General features: G+C 37.5%; 1 protein-coding gene across 5 annotated transcripts in view; it reads right to left on the bottom strand.

The window, feature by feature from the left end:
- The window catches only part of SEPTIN10 (septin 10), a 65,514-nt gene that overhangs the window by 40,510 nt on the left and 521 nt on the right, over positions 1 to 24,483 (bottom strand). The window lies entirely within an intron of this gene.

Raw genomic sequence — 24,483 nt, 5'->3', positions numbered from 1 at the left:
TTCCAGAGACAGACCATACATGTATGAACATAAGTGAATATGCAGGTGTCTTTGTTTATATAAATGGTAGTGGTCTATTGCTCTGCATTGTGATTTTTTTTCCCTTAATCTCTCCTGAAAACTGCTTCTAGTATGTAGATCTACTACATTCATTCTGTGGTATAGTATTCTGTTTTGTATATGACAATATATGATGAAAGGGAGAAGAACCTTACCACTGTAGCAAGAAAATAGTGTTTCTGGCACCATGCACACCCATACACACACCCGCCCCCATACACACACACACTGGGATTGTGAATGCAATCTCACAGATAGACAGGTATATATCATAACTGGATTTTACAGAAAGCTAACAACAATCTACCTCTGTACATTCTGGGTAACAGAAGCTTTTGAAGGCTGGCCTTGTGACTTAACCACTACACATACAACTGAACACATTGTTCCAACATGAAATGACTCCTGTAAGTTGGAAGATGTCCTTATATAAAAGCACACAACAAAAGCTCTGTGATGAACACTTACAGATAATAGCCATATTTTCACAATTTAAAAAGTGAAAATTACATAATGATACAAAGCACATCAAATTGGCCTAAGGTTTTGTTTTTTAATTATATATATACTTCACCTTACTCCCTCCATCCAGCTGTCTCACCTCTGGTCATTGTGTGGCATGTAGGCAGTAGCTCATGTCCCTCTCCTATACCAGAACAGAAAAGTAAGAAAGAACTAAGGGAAAGAGCAATGGTAGTTACAGACATGTGGAGAAAGAGATCATTAAAGGCCAAAGCAGTTTTCAGAGAAGACAATAATATTGAAATGAGTCAGGAAAGTGGTATATATACCAAGAGAGAAGGTGGCATTTAGGGTAGAAAAAAATCCCTAAGCACTGGAGCGAGGTAAAATTTTGTATTTGGGGAAAGTAAATCATGAGTATAGTAGTTTGGTACAGGGAAAAAAAAAGTTCATTGTCTCCTTTTGCAATTATGAATGAGGTTATGAAGGAGGATGAGAAACAGATTAGAGACAAGAGATGAGTAGCTGACTGAGGAATTTTGAAGAGTCTATCTCAAGAGTCTCACTTGTTGGTAAAGGCAAAGAAGTACCACAGAACACAACTGTTTGGGGACCCTGTTGAGAGCCTTGCCTTAGATAAATCGAGTAAAAGTGTAGAACATCCCATGCTGACTGCTACTTCCTGATGTAAAAAAAAATATGGTAAGAAAGTAGCTTTAGGGTTTTAATGTAATGAATAGCATATTTTTGTTAAATGCTTGCTTAGTAAGCAATTCGGTTGATAAGTAAAATTTGCTTAAAAAAACAGGATAAGTTTTGTACTAGTTCATCATTAAATTCTGACTAATAAAACCTAGGTTATTTTTCTGTCATTTATGTAAGCTCATTTCAAAGATCTGCTTTTGATTATTCACTTCCTGTGTTTCTGAATACCTGCCAAAAAGTCTACTTAATATCTCTGTGGATAAAAGTTTTGATCAGGAAGTATGAATGAGTCACATAAAAATATTATAAATAGTTGTTTTTAATATTTTCCACTGCTGCTACCTGACTAGTCAAATTTCCAAAACAAGTTTTAGAATAAAAAGGTTTTAATAAATTAACAGGACATTATTGAAGGTAAAATAAGAAGGGGACAAGAGCTGACCAAGTCCTTCTAGTGGCAAAACCTAAATTAAAACAAAACAAAACAAAACAACAAACTGGAAGTGAAATTCCAGTCTGCAATATCAATGATCACTTACTATGTGTAAATCACTGTGCTGGGTACCAGGGTCTCAAGAGGAGTAAGACACAGCCCTGACCTTAAGAACTTACCTCTGAGAAACACAAACTCATGACAGGCAATCACAGTCTCATCCTAAGTTAGACTAATGAAACCACTACCTACACTTGATTATGCAGTTTGCTTTTACACTTTGTTTTAAATACATATATACATCATACATTCACAAACACATATATATTTAAATCTATACATACACTACCTAGAAGTAAAAAACATATAGTACCTTTAATTCCTGGCAAAGTCTAACACACTTTTTTTTAAGTTATAATATATAATGAATCATGGGGAAAAAAGTACCAAAACATTGAGATAGCTGAAGGAAATTTCTTCAAAATTTCACTTTGGGGAGTATCGGCAATACAACAGAGGTGGCACACAATTGTTCTGGGTCCCTAGGGAGACATATAGTAGATGACCTTTTTCCTATCAGCCAATTATGGGGAAACATTTGCTGATTCTTTCACAAAATACATTAGATAACAAGTTTCCTTACTTGTAAACATTGTTGAAACTTCCCCTTTCTCTAGGTATAACAATGAGCCTTAGAGGAAAAGAAATGTGACTTGGTTTTAATAGCTTCATTTTAATTTTATTTTCCCACAATTTTTATCTTTATAAAATTAATCAAAGTCTCAGGATACAAAATCAATGTACAGAAATTAGTTGCATTCTTATACACTAATAATGAAGCAACAGAAAGACAAATAAAGAAACTGATCCCATTCACAATTGCACCAAGAACCATAAAATACCTAGGAATTAACCTAACCAAAGATGTAAAAGATCTGTATGCTGAAAACTATAGAAAGCTTATGAAGGAAATTGAAGAAGCTATAAAGAAATGGAAAAACATTCTGTGCTCATGGATTGGGAGAACAAATATTGTTAAAATGTCAATACTACCCAAAGCAATCTACACATTTAATGCAATCCCAATCAAAATTGTACCAGCATTCTTCTCGAAGCTAGAACAAGCAATCCTAAAATTTGCATGGAACCACAAAAGGCCCCGAATAGCTAAAGTAATTTTGAAGAAGACCAAAGCAGGGGGCATCACAATCCCAGCCTTTAGCCTCTACTACAAAGCTGTAATCATCAAGATAGCATGGTATTGGCACAAAAACAGGCACATAGACCAAGGAATAGAATAGAGACTCCAGAATTGGACCCACAAAAGTATGGCCAGCTAATCTTTGACAAAGCAGGAAAGAAAATCCAATGGAAAAAAGACAGTCTCTTTAACAAATAGTGCTGGGAGAACTGGACAGCAACACGCAGAAGAATGAAACTAGACCATTTTCTTACACCATTCACAAAAATAAACTCAAAATGGATGAAGGACCTGAATGTGAGACAGGAAACCATCAAAACCCTAGAGGAGAAGCAGGAAAAAACATCTCTGACCTCAGCTGCAGCCATTTCTTACTTGACACATCCCCAAAGGCAAGGGAATTAAAAGCAAAAATGAACTATTAGGACCTCATGATGATAAAAAGCTTCTGCACTGCAAAGGAAACAATCAACAAAACTAAAAGGCAACCGCAGGAATGGGAAAAGATATTTGCAAATGACATTATCTGACAAAGGACTAGTATCCAAAATTTATAAAGAACTCACCAAACTCCGCACCCGAAAAAAAAAAAATTATCCAGTGAAGAAATGGGCAGAAGACATGAATAGACACTTCTCTAAAGAAAACATCCAGATGGCCAACAGGCACATGAAAAGATGCTCAACATCACTCCTCATCAGGGAAATACAAATCAAAACCACACTGAGATTACCACCTCGTGCTGGTCAGAGTGGCTAAAATGAACAAATCAGGAGACTATAGATGCTGGCGAGGATGTGGAGAAACGGGAACCCTCTTGCACTGTTGGTGGAAATGAAAACTGGTGCAGCTGCTCTAGAAAACACTGTGGAGGTTCCTCAAAAAATTAAAAATAGATCTACCCTATGACCCAGCAATAGCACTGCTAGGAATTTACCCAAGGGATACAGGAGTGCTGATGCATAGGGGCACTTGTACCCCAATGTTTACAGCAGCACTTTCAACAATAGCCAAATTATGGAAAGAGCCTAAATGTCCATCAACTGATGAATGGATAAAGGAATTGTGCTTTATATATACAATGGAATACTACGTGGCAATGAGAAAGAATGAAATATGGCCTTTTGTAGCAACATGGATGGAACTGGGGAGTGTTATGCTAAGTGAAATAAGCCATACAGAGAAAGACAGATACCATATGTTTTCACTCTTATGTGGATCCTGAGAAACTTACCAGAAACCCATGGGGGAGCGGAAGGAAAAAAAAAAAGGTTAGAGAGGGAGAGCCAAACCATAAGAGACTCTTAAAAACTGAGAACAATCTGAGGGTTGATGGGGGGTAGGAGGGAGGGGAGGGTGGGTGATGGGCATTGAGGAGGGCATCTTTTCGGATGAGCACTGGGTGTTGTATAGAAACCAATTTGACAATAAATTTCATATTAAAAAGAAATTAATCAAAGAACCAAAGTTTTCAAACTGTCCCCTGGTGTGTTTCTTGGAGTCCTTTAGGACCAAAAAAAAAAAAAAAAAAGTAAGAGACAACGAAAAGCAGAGAGTGGTCAAAATAATTACCTAGGCCTATTGTATGGCTTAGAGTTCTTTGAAAGATTCCACAGACTCATTGATTAAAATCATTTTATTAAATCTTCAGGTTAAGGAAACTTTAAAATAAACTTAAGAGTGTTGATCTAAAATTTTCCTAAAAACAAGTGCTAACATTACCTGATTCTAGAAGTGGATGCTAATTACACCCCAGGGGAAAAAGAAAGAATTCAACTGAAACCAGTGAGACTGGGCAGTGTAAGGCAAAGCAACACATTGGCCTCCTATGTGCACACCTGGATCTCCTCCAGGGCAGTCTCAGTTTAAGGCAGTTTGGGGTGGTCTAAATCCCATCAAAATATCACCTCAATTTTACCATCATCTCCAGTAAATATAAAAGTTAGAGGGTAAATACAAAGTCTAATATTCAGCCTCAAAAGATCAAGACATGTAAATTCTTGATAGTAGTTCATGTGATAAAAAATTAGGGGTATCAAGGTTAACAAAAGTTTACAGTAATACATGGCTGCTTAAAATAATAAATGTAATCTTATCTTGAAGTTACCTTCTTACTCTTAATTAGAAATGGGAGTACTTTATGTTTATTATAGGAAAAAATAGCATTTCTAATCATGTCATTTTAATAACACTGCAATGAACATCCATTTTGTGGTATAGTACTTACATCTCCCTTCCAGCAAGAACTAGCCCTTTGGCTACAAAGAATGCAGTTGGCTGATAGCTTCCAGCTTTAGAGCCTTCAGGATGCACAGTATTCCACCCAAGACCACTCCTTCCTGGCAGCCCCTAGCCCAGGACTGAGCACAAAGAGCGTGTCAGGGCCTGGCCCCTTCTGCACTAGGTGAGCCCCCCCTAACAGGCAGTCAGAGTGGTCTCCACTGGGTTGGCCCAGACTGCCAGACCTGAATATCCTCTGAGGCTCTCTCTGCCAAGTTCTGCTTCAGCTTCTTTCCTTTCACAGCTGTCAAAATCTGCATCAGAGCCTGAAGCCTTTTCCTTTCCAGTACTGCTTCCTCCCTGTCTCCTACAGGCATTACCTCCCCTCCCTGCTTCTCACTCCCAATCTATTTCTAACACTCTTAACTTCAGCATCTGCTTCCCAGAGGACCCAAGGGGACACACCTGTATAAACATCAATCATTTTGTACATCTGATAATTTCCTCATGATAAATTCCTAGTATCAAAGGTATGAACATATTGTCCTGATCAAAGGTATGAACATATTGTCAAACTCCTCCTCAAAAAGGCTATATACCTGCTCACATTTCCAAAATTAGTATGTTCAAAAAAAAAACCAAAAAATAAAATTTGTATGTTCATTTCACTATGAAGTCATCAATACAGTATATTAACACTTTTTAAGTGTTTGTCAAGTTCACAGGCAAACACTGACATCTTAATTTGACGTCCACTATTTTGAGTATTTTTTTCAGAATATTTTCATAAATCTTAAATTCATGTTTTCCCCCATTTGCCCATCGGGGTATCCCCTTTTTTGTTCCTCTTATTAACAAAAGCTGTTAGATATAACTGTGCTTCTCATGTGTATTACAAATATCTTTTCCTGATTTGTCACTGACTCTTTCAATTTTCATAGAGTCCAATCCATGTTTTCCTTTCTGGTTTCTTCCTTAAATGTGAAGCTTAAAAAATCTTTTCATACCCTGAGGTTCAAAAAAATCCATCTGAATTTTTTCCAAGTTCTTTAAGGGTTTCATGTCTTACACATAAGTTTTTAAGCCTTCTAAAAATTATTTTCTAGCACTGCGTGAGTCAAGGCAATCCGAATTTTTCCCAACATTCTTAGCCTATTGCTCTATCAAGGGATAGCAAAGTATATTCAAACATCTCTATAGTCTGTTTTAGGGAAATGAGTTCCCAAGGGAAAACTTAGGATGCATGAATGGACTAGAGAGGTCAATCTGACACAGTGAAGAGAAATTACTGAATGACTAGAGCTGCCTAGCAAGAGTGGAATGGGCTGTCCCCGTAAGGATTCAGTTAGTGGCCCGGGGGGAGGGGGGGCAGTTTAAACAGTGACACAGTCATCAACTGGACACACAGAGCCAATTCCTTCACTGAGTGAGAAGCAAAAATAATGAACTTCTAAGGTCTCTTTCAACTCAGATTTTATGACTGTATAACTATAAGCAAGCAGTGAGGAAAAAGTATGTGATATGGAGAATGAAGAATGAGCCATGGAAACTGCATGCTCAGACAAGGGGAAGTAAGGACAGGCATGACATAATTGCATCTAGTTGATGTGAAAAGGCTTTTTGGAACTAAATCTCAAAGGCTATTAAAATGAAATGTAGACAGCTTGAATTCCTGGGAGAGGGAGCATGTTCCATGTAGACTCATGAAAAAAAGCCAGTCAAATTTGAAAAGTAAATGGGAAAAACAAGCAAATGGGAAAAGGAGCTGAAGAAGGGGGGAAGGCAGAAGAAATTCATTAGAAGGACTTAGGGGCACCTGGGTGGCTCAGTTGGTTGACAGTATGACTCTTGATTTCAGTTCAGATCATGATTCCAGGGACATGAGACTGAGCCCCACGTCGGGCTCTGAGCTGAATGGGGAGCCTGCTTAAGATTCTCTTTCTTTCTCTTTTTGTCCCTCTCCTGGGCTTGTGTGCACTCTCTCTAAAAAGTAAAAAAATAGGGGTTCAGTCAGTTAAGTGTCTGACTTCAGCTAAGGTCATGATCTCAAGATTCGTGGGTTTGAGCCCAGCCACCCAAGCCTACAGCCTGTTTTGGATTCTGTGTCTCCCTCTCTCTCTGCCCCTCCTCCACTTGCATTCTGTCTCTCTCTCTAAAATAAATAGACATAAAAAAAATAAATTAAATTAAATTAAATTAAATTAAATTAAATTAAAAGACTTAAAATTGACATGGAATATCTGGGAAAAAAGAATACTGAGGAGTCAGTATGAAGACTATCAATATACTGCTTTTTATTTATTCCACAAATGTACACAATACTTACTAAAAGGTTTTCCATCTTCAGGACAGAATAACAAAGGTGAATAAGCCAATATCCTTGCAATTTAAATTTTAGTACTGTGGGGAGACATGCATTCAACTTATAAACACCACAGTAGCTCGGGGTATACTGAACCCTGCATGGTCAGAGAAGGTACTGCCAAGAAAAGCCTTGAGCAAAGACTTGAAGGAGAAATAGGAATATTCCTAGCAAATGGGAAAAGAAAGTAGAGGAATCAATGTGTGCAAAAGCATGCAAGTATACTAGGAAAGCTAGGAAAACTGCAGTAAGCTCATTATCATTCAAGCCTAAGGAGGCTTAAGGTTAAGTGCAAGGTGGACAGAAGAGGTAAGCCTGGACAAGGAAACAGGGGGCTGGACATCCACTCTGCCTTAGAGTGAAGCCATGCCCACCTTCAAAGGTGGTAATTTGGTAGATGTTACTGTGAGGCAGGAAAGAAAATGAGATAAATCAGCACTGGTTTGATGCAATTTTGGAAATACTGAGTTTAAGGTTTTCATGAGCGCTCTGGATCCCTCAAGGAGATTCTACATAACCACTGACGTCTTCAGTCAAGTGTATAATTAATCTAGGGTAACTTTTACATGATTATTAAAAATAAATACAGTGGTGGGACACCTGTGTAGCTCAGTCAGTTAAGCATCCAACTTTGGCTCAAGTCATGATCTTGCAGTTCGTTGAGTTCAAGCCCCACGTTGGGCTCTATGCTGACAGCTCAGAGCCTGGAGCCTGCTTCGGATTCTGTGACTCCCTCTCTCTCTGCTCCTCCCCCACTCATGTTCTCTCTCTGTCTCTCTCTCAAAAATAAACATTAACAATAAATAAATAAATAAATAAATAAATACAGTGATAATTCCCATTTCTCTTGAAGTTGCCACTGATTCCCTAAGACTGGAATTCATCCATATTGGTAATTCTTCCACATTTTAGAGCACTAAAAATTTAACCTAACTCACTAAGCCAGTCAGTCTTGATTTTTAGACTGAACATAGTTAATGCTATATATTACTAGTAACAGGCTGCAGTTTAGAAAGTATTATCCTATTTTTACAAGTCAGAAAAAGATAAATCTTTTTTAAAAAAAGGAAGAAGTTCCATATAAGTCTATGTTGAAATACTTTTTTTACAAAAAATTGGAAATGATAGTTATGAAAATTAAGGTTAATGACATGATGTGATATTAAGTAGCAAAATAAGAATATAAAACTGTATTGACACCATGGTTACAGATTATTTATGCATATGGACAAACACCTGGAGTCTGATTCTTAGAGGGAAGAGAATACTACCTTTTCTTCTTGATAACCATTAATATTATCATTTATGTGAATTTAACAGAGACTAATAGAATATAAGTATTTTTCAAATATCTATAAAAATGCATTTATTCAAAAGGTATGTATTGAATGACTACTATGTTCCAGGAACTATCCTAGGTATGGGGGAAGTATAACTGAGCAAAACAGAAAAAAGTCCTGGCCATCAGGGAGCTTCCATTCCAGTTAGGGAAAGACAGGCATAAAGCAGACACTGCTAATAAAAGAGAATAATAAACACAATAAAGAAAAATAAGACAAGAAAGGGGGACAGGAAATGTGGAGGTGGCATGAGTGAGGAGAGATCATTTTGGTTTTGTTTTTAAAGATTTTACTTTTTTTAAGTAATCTCTATACCCAACGTTGGCTCAAACTCGAAACCCTGAGATCAAGAGTTGCATGCTCTACTGACTGAGCCAGCCAGGTGCCCTGAGGTTAGAGAAGGCCTAACTGGAAAGGTGGTAAATACGTCCTGAAGACGTAGGAGTTAGGGGACCTGAAGGAGTTAAGGGAGGAGAGCAGATGAAGGGGCTATCTGGAGGAAGAGCATTCCAGGCAGAAGGAATTAAACCATTGCAAGGATCCTGAGGCAGATGTTGCTGTTGGTATGAGGAACATCAAGGAGGCCAATGTGGCTGGTGGCTGCAGGGGAGGAAGGGAGATGCAGAGGGGTCAGAGAGAAATGAGAGCCAAATTATGTAAGGACTGGCTTTGAAGAGTTTTTAGCATAAGAAAGACATGATTTCTCTTTGTATTAAATAGTTCGCTACAGCTACTATGTTGAGAGTAGACTAAAGAATGGCAAGGCAAATGGAACTAGAGTGTATTATGCTAAGTGAAGTAAGTCAGTCAGAGAAAGATAAATATATGATTTCACTCATATGTGGAATTTAAGAAACAAAACAGATGAACATAGGGGAAGGGAAGGAAAAATAAGATAAAAAGAGGGAGGCAAACTGTAGAGACTCTTAAATTCAGAGAACAAATTGAGGCTGGCTGGAGGGGTGTTGGGTAGGGGGAATGAGCTAAATGGGTGATGGGCACTAAGGAGAGTACTTGTTGGGATGAGGACTGGGTGTTATATGCAAGTGATAAATCACTAAATCCTACTCCTGAAATTAATATACTATATGTTAACTAACTTGGATTTAAATAAAATTTAAAAATTCAAAAAAATAATGGCAACACAGAAACAGACTGGTTAAGAAGCTACTATGTTAATTCAAGAAAAGAGATCATGGCAGAATGTGAATGATGTAAGAGGTAAGACATGGTTAAATTCTGGATCTACCTCAAAAGTAGAACTTGTTGAGAGGCACCTGGCTGGTCAGTAGGTTAAGACTTCGACTTTGGCTCAGGTTATGATCTCACCATTTGTGAATTCGAGCCCCACATTGGGATCTGTGCTGACAGCTCAGAGCCTGGAGCCTGGTTTGGATTCTGTGTGTGTGTCTCTCTCTGCTCCTCCCCAACGTGAGCTCTGTCTCAGTCTCTCTCAAAAATAAACAAACATTAAAAAAAAATTAGAACTTGTTGAATGTTCAATGTGGGATGTAAAGAGATATAGAGAATGGTTTCCAAGTTTTTTATTTGAGCAACATGGAGGAGGGAGCTTCCACTTACTGGAACTGGGAAGACAATAGAATGAGGACTGTGGAAGGTCAGGAGTTCTCTCTGAAACATATTAAATTGGAAATGCCTATTAGATGCTGAAGTGGAGGTACTAGGTAGGTAGCTGGATAGACAAGTTGAGAGTGAAGGATCTCTAGATCACAGGTGAAAATTCTGAAGTCATCAGTACATGGCAAGTAGTCAATGCTACAGGAAGAGATGAAATCACCCACGGAGTAAAAGGTATTTAGAAAAGAAAAGGGATCACAGAAGTGAACGCTGGGGGAACTCCAACATTTAAAGGCTGGGGAACTGAGGAGCAACCAGTCTAAGTGACTGAGAAAGATCAGCCAAAGAGGGTGAAAGAAATCCAGATATATGTGGAATCCTGGAAGACAGGTAAAGAAAGCCTTTGGGGGAGGAGAGAGTATGCCACTATCATTCCTTTACATATTGTGTGTGGTTGTTTTCAGGCCACAACAGAGTTGCATAGTTGTGAGAGACCATCTGGCTTACAACGCTGAAAATACTATTTGACCCTATAAAGAAAACCCTTAATCTAGAAGATCCTTAATCTAGAAGAATTAGAGGGCAAATAAATGAAGAAACTGTGGTACAATTTTCAGGCAGCACCAAGGCCTCCGGAGTCCAGTGGTCATGACTTAAGAGTGAGACCATTCAGCATGATTACCCTCAATCTTATTCAGCTGTGAGGCTGCATGAGCAGAGTCTGGAGATAGTACAATTTCACTGTGTGGCTTTTGCCAGTGGAGAATGATGAAGCAAGGAAGGGAACTGAGACACGCAAGGAAATGACTATAAATGTTATGAGGAAGGACTTACAACTGGGCAAAAAGGGGAAAGAGCATGGAAGACATGAAGGAAGGGAAAAGGTAGTAGGAACAACAGGTCAGGTCAAAGAATTGTGGGACTTGGTACCACAGGGAGTAAACAGAAAAGGTAGGAGGTGTGGCTGAGTGGACTGCCTGGAGGGGCCGCATTTACAGGGAATAACAAGGTCAAGATATTAACCACAAGAAGGCCAGGTGAAAGCAGGGAACAGAATACAAGACATTGAAGGAGAAGAGGCCAAAAACTGAAAGGCAGGGTACTGAAAGGATAATCCATGTGGATACTGAAATCCCATAGAATTACCAAAGATCTAATGTTGGAGAATCACAGGGAGCCAGTACCTACACCATCAAGCATGGAGGCAGATAAGTTTCAGAGATGAATGTTAACAGAGAGATAGTGAGTATACAGTGGGATAGCTGATTGAAAGTCAAGAGAGAATGTTTAGGGAGGAGAGGAGAATGATCTGGAAGTGGCAATGAGGAGTAAAGGGTCAACCAGGCCATCTCCAGGTTTTGTGCTACAAGAGGTATCCATTAGTGACAGGAATCCTTGAAACGTAGCTCTCGCAAATCTCCTCTGGGAAAAGTTTAGTCACATGTAAATTTAGTAAAACATTACTATATTCTGACTAAAATAACCAATACGTAAGGAAGGCTTAATCCATTTTAACCCAAGAAAAGCAGTGGGCAGAACTCTTTAGGGAGCTGTGAAACATGACACAGGTAATAAATAAATGAAATTTTTTATTGCCGCTCTTTTATACACTTTGGCAAAAAGGAGTATCGCAGTGTGATGATGCCCTGTTCCCTCTCTATGCCAATCCTTTTGTCCTAGACCATAGTCTCCTTTGGTACTATGGCCTCACTAAGGCCCTACAGGATTTGACCACCATCTATTTCTGCAGCTTCATGTTGTTTTTGATGACCCCTTTTGGCATGTTTTCAGACATGCCAAATTTCTACCCCAGCAATTATCATTACCTCTGCTTGGATACCCTTTCTATCCTTGGTCCCATACAAAACCTCCTCCTCTCAAGGAGCTTAATGAAGAGGAGGCAGTTAAACAAGAAAGCAAAGTGTGGTCAATATCATGAAGGAAAGAGAGTGATGTGAGCCAGAGCAGTCAAAGGAGAGGGGGAGGTAGATTTCCAACAAGGTGCAAATGCAATTCAATGTGGAAAGGATAGTGTTTTTTAAAAATGGTACCAGAGGGACGCCTGGGTGGCTCAGTTAGTTAAGCATCAGATTTGAGTTCAGGTCATGATATCGAAGTCCATGAATTCAAGCCCCACATCAGGCTCTGCACTGACAGCTCAGAGCCTGGAGTCTGCTTTGGATTCTCATTCTCTCTCTCTCTCTCTCTCTCTCTCTCTCTGCCCCTCGCTCACTTGCACTCTGTCTCTGTCTCTCAAAAAAAAATAAACATTTAAAAAAAAATTTTTAAATGGTGCCAGAATAATTAAGATTCCAATATCTCCCCCCAAAAAACAAAAACAAAAACGGAACCTGGTAACATATACAAAAATTAACTCAAAACAGATTGTATACATAAAACCTTGTGGCCTTAGGTTAGACAAAAACTTCTTAGCTACCACACCAAAAGCATGATCCATAAAAGAAAAAAATGATAAATTGAACCTAATAAACCAAAAAAGCTTCTGCTCTTCAAGACACTGTTAAGAGAATGAAAACTCAAGACACATACTTTGATTGATAAAACATTTGTAAATTATTTATATCATAAAGGAATATGAAAAACGTATCTTTTTAAAACTTGTACAACTCAATAATTATACAATAACTTAATTTTAAAAATGGGAAAATATTTGAACAGATACTTCACCAGGAACACAGAGATGGCAAATAAGCAAATGACAGTAGCTCAACATCATCACTCATTAGATAAAGCCAAATAAATTACAAGATATGACTATATACCTATAAAAATGACTTTTTAAAAAACTAACAATACTGGCAAAGATGCAGAGCAACAAGGGTTCTCAGTCATTAATGTTAGGAAGGCAAATTGGTACAAACATTTCGGAAAACAGTTTGACAGCTTCTTAAATACATACCTACCATTCTACTCAGCAATCTTACTCCTAGATATCAACCCAGATGAAATAAAAAACTTATATTCACATAAAAGCCTGTATGTGAATGTACACAGTGATTTTATTCAAAACTGTTAAAAACTGGAAACAGCCCAAGTATTCCTCAAATAAAGAATGAACAAACTCAACTGTGATACATCCATACAATGGAGTACTACTCAGCAATAAAAAGGAACATGCAACAACATGGACAAATCTCAAAAGTATTGCTTTCAGTGAAAGAAGCCAGCTCAAGGCTACAATAATTCCATATGTAGGACACTCTGGTAAAGGCAAAACAACAGGAGCAGAAAACTGATCAGTGATTGTCAGAGATGGAGGAGGACTACAAAGAAGCACAAAGGAATAACAGGGGATGGAAATGGTGATAGAAATGTTCTATATCTTTGATTATAGTTGTAGTTACACACAACTATATGTGTTCATCAAAACTCCTAAGACTTTATAATAAAAAAGGGTAAATTTCACTACACATAAATTATACCTCAATAAAAAAGCTTAATTTATGAAGATATAACAAAATTTTCTAACTAAACATAAGTAATCAATTCACGAGAAAGCAGAAGCTAACAAAAACTTAGAAGATGTGAGGATAAACTAGGTCATTGAGACAACAAATGATAATTTGTAAGCAGCAATAAAAAAGTAAATATACACCAAAATAAGCAAATGCAAAAGGAGATTAAAATATTTTCTCCAATTGCTCAAATTACAATTCAGTATGAAGTTCTTTTGGCTCTCAGAGTTAGGTGGAAACTGCAAATTAGATTTCTTTTCTATACAACAGAATCTCTGTTACCATATGACAAGCAGCCTGTCTTCTCCCAAAACAGAGATCCCCTAGAAATGATCTCAATGGCCCATGTCACAGTAGAGAAGAATTGACATGACATCAGTATAAATGTATGGCTTAAGAAGGCTGTTAGAATTAATTGCTTATGGTGGCAACAGACGCAAACTGTTGGAGCACTAAATAACTGCCAAAGCCATGTAGGAGGGCCTGGGACAAGGAGGTACAACAACAACATAAACAAAACAAGACTTCTCAGCAAAATTTGAGAAAGTTAAGCCTCATCCCTCCAAAATGAAAATAACAGTTCTGAGCTCCTAGGGTTGGGAAGATAAATGTGATATTACAACTAAAGTACTTGTCACAGTAAATGCACTTTAGCATTTGGTATTATCCAATTACCCCGGTGGATTTACTCAAAGCAGCAAAGGAGAAAACCATATAAAAATGTATCTTGAATACTTTAACTTTTGCAAAGATCTTTAAAGATTACTAGACCACTAAAAAAAGTAAAAGTATGTACAAAGAAATTGAAAATAATGGGTAAAGTTCGCTTTAGTTTTTAAAAAAAAAAAAACCTTAAAAAATTTTAAGTGAATTTTCTCTTGATTGGTAAATACAATTAAAAGGCATCTCATGTTCAGGCATCTGGGTGGCTTAGTTGGTTAAGCATCCAAGTCTTGATTTTGGCTCAGGTCATGATCTCACAGTTCGTGAGCCCTCCCTCGGGCTCCACACTGTCAGTGCAGAGCCTGCTTGGGATTCTTTCTCCCTCTCTCTCTGCCCCTCCCCCCACTCGCTCTCACTCTCTCTCAAAATAAATAAATAAACATTTAAAAAAAAACAAAGATATCTTTTTATTTTCAAAACTGATTCAATCATCTCTGGCTTAATCCGCAGTGCAAAGTAACATTCCAGCTAAAAGGTATACATTCAACTAAGGAAAATATTGCTGTGCACATTTTATATTCATCTATGAAAAAAACAGCATACAGATGACTCACAAAATACCTTTCTACACATATCATAATAAACAGAATAACAGGACTCTTTGCTGTCTCTATAAGCATAGCTCACACAGAAGGTAGGATAAACTTGACCTAGTTCTTAAGAGGAGAGGTAAAAGGAGATCAGAGAAGATGTCTCATGGTTCTCCCATCTTCTCTTTGGTAAATCCCTGGGTCATATGACAATAGGCTGTCTGAAACTAGTTTGAAGGGGCTAGAGCACCCATTACACCTGGCAAGGACCTGCAGGGCCAGATCATCCTCCTGGTCTTACCCCACATCCAAATCTCAAACACAATTAACTTTTCTTTCCCAATGGTAGCCCCTTCTTCTTCCTATGTATATATTACTTTGTTCAAAATATGGCATTATTTTAGTTTATTTTTCAATTTAATACATTACTCAAGTCTGATATTCCAGCAAATAATCCTGTGTCTCCTATCTAATTTCTACGTCTGGTCATAAGCATTTCTGGGACCTATCTTTTGTTAACTAAATGATGACTATGCAATCTCTAAAATACTGCCATATATTTACTTTTTTACATCTGTCAGTTGTCTCAGGTTTAGTATCAGATTATGTAGGATTCCTTAAATGGAAAAAGACCTGGGACAGCATTAAATGGAACTTGGCTGAGAGGGTATATCTTTATTCCTCTCCCCTAATAGAGGTTCTACAGCCTTAGCTCTCCCATGTTCCTATCACAGAAACTACCACTTCCTGTCACTTCAGTTTTCAAGCATCTTCCCCTATAAGAGAAAGACGTAGAAGTGAAATTCTAAAGCCTAGGGTCCTTCTCCTCAGCTTGTATCTCCCTTAGGATACATTTCAAAAATCTTTCACATGCTGTTTGCCTTTACCTTCCTTTCTAGCCTCAATACCCAGTTCACTTTTTAAAATTTGCCCCAACAATTTATTTACTCTGTAACTTAAAATGATCTAGTGTCTGAAAAAACAGACTGAAAGAAACTGAAAATTCTAGAATTCCCAATGTAATCAATTCATGGTTACTGAGAGAATATGGTAACCATGTTTCTTCAAACCAAGGTCTAAAGGGATCATGTACTAAGACACCTGGCACTGTTCCAGGACTCAAGACTTCTCTAGGTAAAACTGTAATCACACACCTTCATTTGTCTATGATAATATGGTTTATAGGGAGCCAAAGGGAAACCTGTACATCTGACGTAACATTATTTAAATTGAACAAAACAGAGAAGGAAAAGGGGGCTGCCAAAATATAATACTGAACAACTTTAAGACTGGCAAACAAGGGAGGGGTGCCTGAGTGGCTCAGTCAGTTGAGCATCCAACTCTTGATTTCGGCTGAGGTTGTGATCCCAGGGTCATGGGATATAGCCCTGACTGGGGCTCTGAGCTGAACATGGAGCCCACTTGAGATTCTCTCTCTCCCTCTGCCCCTCTCCCCAGCTCGTGCTTGCTCTCTCTCCCTCTCTCTCTCTCTCTAAAAAAAAAAAAAAGACTGGCAAACAAAATTCACCTTTAAAAGAAGCAATGGAATAATACTGGGCAATGAGAAAGAATGAAATATGGCCTCTTGTAGCAACATGGATGGAACTAGAGAGTGTTATGCTAAGTGAAATAAGTCATACAGAGAAAGACAGATACCATATGTTTTCACTCATATGTGGATCCTGAGAAACTTAACAGAAGACCATGGGGGAAGGGGAAGGAAAAAAAAAAAAGTTAGAAGGGAGGGAGCCAAACCATAAGAGACTCTTAAAAACTGAGAATAAACTGAGGGTTGATGGGGGGGTAGGAAGGAGGGGAAAGTGGGTGATGGGCATTGAGGAGGGCACCTGTTGGGATGAGCACTGGGTGTTGTATGGAAACCAATTTGACAATAAATTTCATATATAAAAATAAATAAATAAATAAATAAATAAATAAATAAATAAAATTTAAAACATAAGGAAATAATTTTTTTAAAAAAGAAAACAGAAAGAAAATCCTACAGTTACGACATCTTGAAGGGGGAGGAATTGTTTTAAAGAAGGGACCAGCAACAAGAAATTCTGAAATATTAAATAACTAATAAAATGTGTCCATTAAATTTAGCAATAAAGACGTCTTCCTAAGAAAAAAAAAGAAGAAGATGTTCTGGAATGAACTTTGAGTTCTACTATACTTAAACTATTTTAGCTAAATCCTCAATGAAAAATCTCTAGACTGGGGTACCTGGGTGGCTCATTCCATTAAGCGTTTGACTCTTGATTTTGGCTCAGGTCATGATCTTGCATTTTTGGGTTTAAGCCCCTCATCAGGCTCTGAGCTATCAATGTGGAGCCTGCTTGGGATCCTCCCCCTCTATCTCTGCCCCTCACCCACGCATGGCCCCCCTTTCTCAAAATAAAAAAAACTTAAAAAAAAAAGAAAAATCTCTATACTTGCTAAGAAATGCAAAAAAGAGCAGTTAATTTCAAATAAGTGTAACTGCCAAAGACAAATTTTCAAAAATGGGAAGAATATTAGAGCACAACATGCATATTTACTAAAGGTAATACTAACAAAATCTAAATGCTATATCCCAGTCTACTACATCATAATATTTATTTTAAAGGTATTTAAAATGAGCTTTTAATCTTTTATTTATGTTATTGAGACTATAAATGTGATTCCTACTTCCCTGATCTCCAAACCAGTAGTAGATACATATCTTACAAGGTGTTAAGTAAATTTTTAAAATACAGCACCATCTAAATCAAATTTCCTTCCAATAAATGACAAGAAATTGTAAAAATTAAAGTTCCCAGTCAAAGAGCTTTTAGAATCAGATATTTTATATTAGGAATACTTAAAATCTTAAGCAGAGAAAGCTATATTTAATATGATTAAAAATGAGGTCTGATACATATTCCTAAAGAGAGAAAATCTATTTGTAGTAAAATATAAAATTTTAAAAGCACCCTTCTTCTTCCTCCTCTTCCACACACTGAAATACATACATACATACCAGTACAAATAGGTATAGTCTGGGACTATGTTAGGATCAAAATCAGTCTGGAAATACCTAAAAGATATGACACTATCTGTGTCCAGCCTGGATGAAGGTGGAGCTTCATGAAAGCATAAATGTAGACTAAGAAATAGCTCCTGGCTACCTACAAGAATTCATAATTTAAGCATTTAACACTGAACAAGAATAAAATGATTCAAGGTGAACTTATTTTCCATATAAAATATAATCAACATCTGTCCTAAACAATATAAAATCATGGCTATGAAGGATACAAAGAATATTACAGGCTCTCTTCCTGAAGACAGATCATTTAATAGAGGGGGAAAATGCAAGGCTCATTAAAATTTAATTGATGCAAAAAGTTAAGTAACAATACAAACATAAGTTAGGAAGTATTACAAGGTAGCATGTGACTAAGTGGCAAACAAGTAGTATGACAGATTGTCGAGGATTAGAATTCTCTGGAAAAGTTTTAGAGAAGGTGAGAAAGGAACTTGGTCTTTCATTATCCCATAATGATTATAGGATATGGATCAGTAGGAAAGAAGTCTCTCCAGATGACGAAATGAAAATACATCAAGGCACTGAGGTGGTCATTAATTCCAAGACGTGAAAGTAAAGAATTAAGAATCACAACTTTGAAATGGAAAATAAAATGAGGGAAGCCTCTAAGATACAAACATCCTCACTGAAAGATAACTAAAAAAGAAACATAAGAGTTCTGAAGCATTGCAGCTGAAAGAGGAAATGACAAATACAGATAAGAACTGAAAAAATATGGATACCATTTAAAAGTTTTCGTAAGTGGGAATTTATAGGTGCTTTTCTCAGGAGAAAGGAAAAGGTAGTTAATGTTATTTCAAGATCTATTATCGCAGTCAGCAATATATAACTATATAGTCAAGATCTTTTGAAATAAAACTTATGCAATTACTAATAAGGGGCATCCTGGAGACTGGCAGAAACAATATGCCAAGAGCAGATCTCACCATCACCAGCTATGATTCCATCAGCAAAATACAAAACTTTCAGAGTCTTGATGTCCTCTTCTCTTAAAAAAAACAAAACAAAAAAAACCTGGAAACCTGAGTATCAAGCGAGATTTAATATAACTCTTTAAATAATAAAGGTAGAATAAAAATGAAAATAAAACATACCCAAATTTGTGGGACACAGCTAAAGCCATGCTGTGAGGAAAGTTCACACCATCAAGTCCATATATTAGAAACGAGGAAGTCTCAAATCAATGATCTGAGGTCTGCCGTAAAAACTTAGAAAAAGAGCAAAATAAACCGAAAACAAGCAAATGAAAGGAAATAAAGATCATAAATCAGTTATATTTAAAACAGAAAAACAAGGGCATCTGGGTGGCTCAGTTAAGCATCAGACTTCCGCTCAGGTTATGATCTAACGGTTTGTGATATCAAGCCCTGCATCAGGCACAGAGCCTGCTTCAGATCCTCTGTCTCCCTCTCTCTCTCTGCCCTCCCCTGCTCCTGCTCTCTCTCTCTCTCTCTCAAAATAAACTTTAAAATAAATGAATAAATAAATAAAATAGAAAAACAACAGAGAAAAATCAATGAAACAAAGCAGGTTCTTTGAAAAGATGAATGAAATTGACAAACTTCTAACAAGACTGACCAAGAAAGGCAGAAGACACAATATAACCCTATTAGGAATGGAACAGGGAGGGATGCCTGGGTGGCTCAGGTGGTTAAGTGTCTGACTTGGCTCAGGTCAAGACCTCACACTCTGAGTTCAGGCCCAGCATCCAGGCTCTCTGTTGACAGTGCAGAGCCAGCTTCAGATCCTCTGTCCCTACTCCACCCCCTTCTCTCTGCCCCTCCCCTCCACCCACATCCTTTCTCTCTCACACAAATAAAACATTAAAATTCAAAAAAAAAAAAGAAATGGAACAGGGAATATTATTACAGGCCCCAAAGACATCAATATAAGGGAATATTATTAACAACTTCATACACATAAAAATAACAACTTAGAAGGAATGGATCACAAAACCACCCACTACCACAACTCACCCAATATGAAATAATATTAATAGCCACATAACAACTAAGGAAATTAAATTTGTAATTTTAAAACTATAAAAAAGAAATCTCCACGCCCAGATGGTTTCACTAAAGAAGTCTATCAAACATTTAAGGAAGAATTAACACCAATACTATACATACAGTCTCTTCCAGAAAAAGGAGAGAACACTTCCCAATTAATTTATGAAACTATTATTACCCTGATACCAAACTAAATAAAGACAATACAAAAACCTACAGACCAAAATCCCTCGTGAATTTGATAGAACATCTACAAAAAAACCTACATCTGTGATAAAAGACTGAATGTTTTCCCCCCATCACAAACAAAGCAAGTATGTCTGTTCTCACCACTCTTATTCAAATAATGTTACAAGTCCTAACCAGCATAAATAAGGCAGCAAGAGGCAAACAGACTAGAAAGAAAGAAATAAAACTGTCTCTATGTGTAAATGACAAGATTTTCTATGAAGAAAATCCCAAGGAATCTAGGAGGAATCCCAGTTCCTAGAATAAATGAATTCAGTAAGGTCAAAGGATACAAGATAAACATACAAAAATCAACTGTATTTCCACATATTAACACTGAATATGTGGACAATAAAATTAAAAATGCAATACAATTTACAATTGCTTAAAAAATGAAATGGGTTTAAATCTAGTAAAACATACAGGACTTGTATGCTGAAAACTACATAATGCTGATGAAAGAAATGAAAGAAAATATAAAGAAATTGGAAGAGATACCATGTCTATAAATTGGAAGATTCAACATAGTAGAGACTTCAATTCTCCCTAAATTGATATACAGATTTAATACAATTCCTATCAAAATCCTACCAAAATTCTCTGTAGATATAGACAAGACTATTCTAAAACTTATAATGAAAGGCACAGTAACTAGAATAGCCAAAATAATTTCTGAAAAAATAAGAATAAAGTGAGAGGAATAAGTCTACTCTATTTCAAAACTTACATAGCTACAAGAATCAAGACTATGTGCTAGTGCTAATAGGGAACCCAGAAATAGATCCACACAGGTATGTTCAAATGGTTTTTTGGCAAAGGGCAAAAGCAATTCAATAGAGGATAGACAACATTTTCAATAAACGGTATTGGAGCATCCATAGGCCAAAAAGTTACACTTGATCTAAGTCTTATACCTTATACAAAAATTAACTCAAAATGGGTCATGGGCTTAAATGTAAAACACAAACCACAAAACTTTTAGGAGAAAAATAAGAAAACGTTTGAGATCTAGGGTTAGGCAATGAGATCTTAGACTTGACACCAAAAGTATAATCCATAGGAGGAAAAACATAAAATAGATTTAATCGAAATTGAAAATTTTTGCTCTGCAAAAGACTCTGTTAAGAGGATGAAACAACAACAACAACAACAACACAACAGACTGAGAAAACATTTGCAAACTATGTATCAAGAAAGGACTAGCATCCAGAACATATTTAAAAAGAAAACTCTAAAATCAACAGTAAACAAAATCCAATTCAAAAATGGGCTAAAGAAATGAAGAGACATTTCACTTGAGAATATGCAGATGACAAGCCCATGAAAAGATGCTAATATCATTAGCCACTAGGGAAATGCAAATTAAAACCACATACCTGTGATACATACATATATATATACCTATCAGAATGTCTAAATAAAAAATAGGAACACTAAATGCTGATGATCCCTCATAACATCTCTGGTGGGAATGGAAAACAGTACAGAAACTCTGGGAAACAGTTTAGCAGTTTCTCATTAAAACTAAACATGCAACTGCCATGTGACCCAGCAACTACATTCCTGGCAATTTATCCCAGAGGATTGAAGACTTATGTTTTCTTTTTTTATATATATACTAAATATAATTTATTGTCAAATTGGTTTCCATACAACACCCAGTGCTCATCCCAACAGGTGCCCTCCTCAATGCCCATCCCCTACTTTCCCCACTCAGCCCTCAGCTTGTTCTCAATATTTAAGAGTCTCTTATGGTTTGCCTCCCTCCCTCCCTCTAACTTTTTTTTTCCCCTTCCCCTCCCTCATGGTCTTCTGTTAAGTAGTGAAAACATATGGTATCTGTCTTTCTCTGCCTTACTTACTTCACTTAGCATAATACCCTCCAGTTCCATCCACTGAAGACTTATGTTTTCATTAGGTGACATTATATATTACTATACTGGAATGTTTATAGAAGCCTCCTTCATAGTAGCCCAACAATGGAACTACCAGATGTCCTTCAAACAAAGGTGGTATATCCATACCATGGAATACTACTCAGCAATTAAAAGGAGCAACTCAATGACACATCCAACAACCTGGATGAAAGCTCCAGAGAATTTTGCTCCATGAAAAAAAATCCAATTCCAAAAGGTTATATACTATGTGAGTCCATTATATAACAGTCTTGAAATGAGAAAATTATAGAAATAAAAAACAGATTAGTGGTTGTCACGGGTTAAGGAGGAAGTGAGGTGGAAATGAAGTGGATGTGGTATAAAAGGGAAACCTGTGGGATGCTGTGATGATGGAAATTTACCTTCACAGTATCAATGGCAACGTCCTGGTTGTGGTCTTGTACTATGGTTTTACAAGATGTTATTATTAAAAAAAAACTGGATAAATGGTACAGAGGATCTCATTATCTCTTAACTGCAAGACTGCACCTGAATCTTCAATTACTTCAAAATAAAAAGTTTAATTAGAAAATAAAAGTACACTTACTATTGCAAAATAAGTACAGCAGTTGACAAGCAATCCAACACCAATTAAATGAAGTGATCTCTTCAGCTCAAGTTTAATTCTGAAGATGACTGTGAATGAGTTTATAAAATATTTTCCTCACCCACACATGCACACAAAGCAACTGTAATGCAGTTCAGACAGAAAAACTGATATTTCTCTAAACATGTGACTAAAGTGTCCAGAGACCTGGGCTGAATCAGGGAGAAAAATCCTTGTCCAGGATGTATCAAAGAAACTGGCTGTGTAACTTTCCACACATCACCTAATCTCTCAGGCTACAATCTGAACTCTGTTTCTACAATCTAATTTAAGAGCTTAGACCAGTAATTCCCAAACTTTTTGGTCTCGGGCCCACATAGAGCTTTTGCTTACCTGGCTTACAACCATTAATATTTACAGTGTTATTAATTAAAACAGAAATTTCTTATTTTTTTAAGTTTATTTATTTTGAGAGAGAAACAAAAACAGCAAGCAGGGGAGGGGAAGAGAGAGACAGAATCCGAAGCAGGGTCCATGCTGTCAGTGCAGAGCCCAACACGGAAGGGGGGGTGGGGGTGGGGGCGGGCAACCATGAGATCATGACCTGAGATGAAACCAAGAGTCCCAGAGACTGAGCCACCCAGGCACCTCTAAACAAAATTTTTTTAAAGGACAAGTACACACATTAGCCCTCAGAATGGTGAGGTCATTCCACATCATGTAGCCTCTGGAAAACTCGTTTTACACTCATAACAGCAAGAGTGTGAAAAAGGCAAATAACAGCTTGGTATTGTTACAAAAATAATTGTGACCACACTTTGGGAACCACTGGCTTACTATATCAAGTGAGGTAAATATATAAGTGATTTTAAAAGTATAAAATATTGTGGGTGCCTGGGTGGCTCAGTGGTTGAGCATGCCACTCTTCCTCTCTGGTCATGATTCCAGGGTCCTGGAATCCAGTTCTACCTCGGGCCAGAGCTGAGCAGGGTGTCTGCGTAAGATTCTCTCTCCCTGCTCCTCTCCCCTGCTCTCTCTCCCTCTAAAGTAAAAAAAAAAGAAAAGAAAAGAAAGAAAAGTATAAAACATTGAACAAATTTGTCACATACATCATTTTAAGGTTCAAGGGTGCCAAAGCAAAAAACAAAAACAAAAAAAGGCTCAAATCGTAAAGACTAAGGGAAGAGTATACAGATGTAAAATATTACACTATTGCATTAATCTGTGCCTCCAAAACCGTTACAAAAATGATGGATCCACAACCGCTGTTTCAGATTTAACTTTTGGCTAGACAGAGAAGCTGTGCAAAAAACTCCCAGCCACTCCAGCAACGTGGGGTCGGGAGGCTGGGGAGTCCGCCCTGTGCCCCCGCTTCTGGCAGCGGGAACAGCCCCGCTCCCTGCCTCCCGCGCTAAGAGAGAATCCCTTCTCCCAGCAGGGTCGGATCATCCGACCTCGGGAGCCTGGGGATGACCGGCCGAGAGGGCAATGGGAGCTGAGGAGCGGCGCGGCTCACAATCCCGGCCACGACTGGACGGGGCCTGACTGTGTTAAGGGGCCCCAAGCTCCGGACTGAGGAAGTTACGCTGGGACCCTGGGAAA

This window comes from Panthera uncia (assembly GCF_023721935.1).
Source record: "Panthera uncia isolate 11264 chromosome A3 unlocalized genomic scaffold, Puncia_PCG_1.0 HiC_scaffold_11, whole genome shotgun sequence".
Lineage (NCBI taxonomy): Eukaryota > Metazoa > Chordata > Mammalia > Carnivora > Felidae > Panthera > Panthera uncia.
Note: the sequence above shows the minus strand (reverse complement) of the source record. Positions and strands in the feature narration are given on the sequence as shown.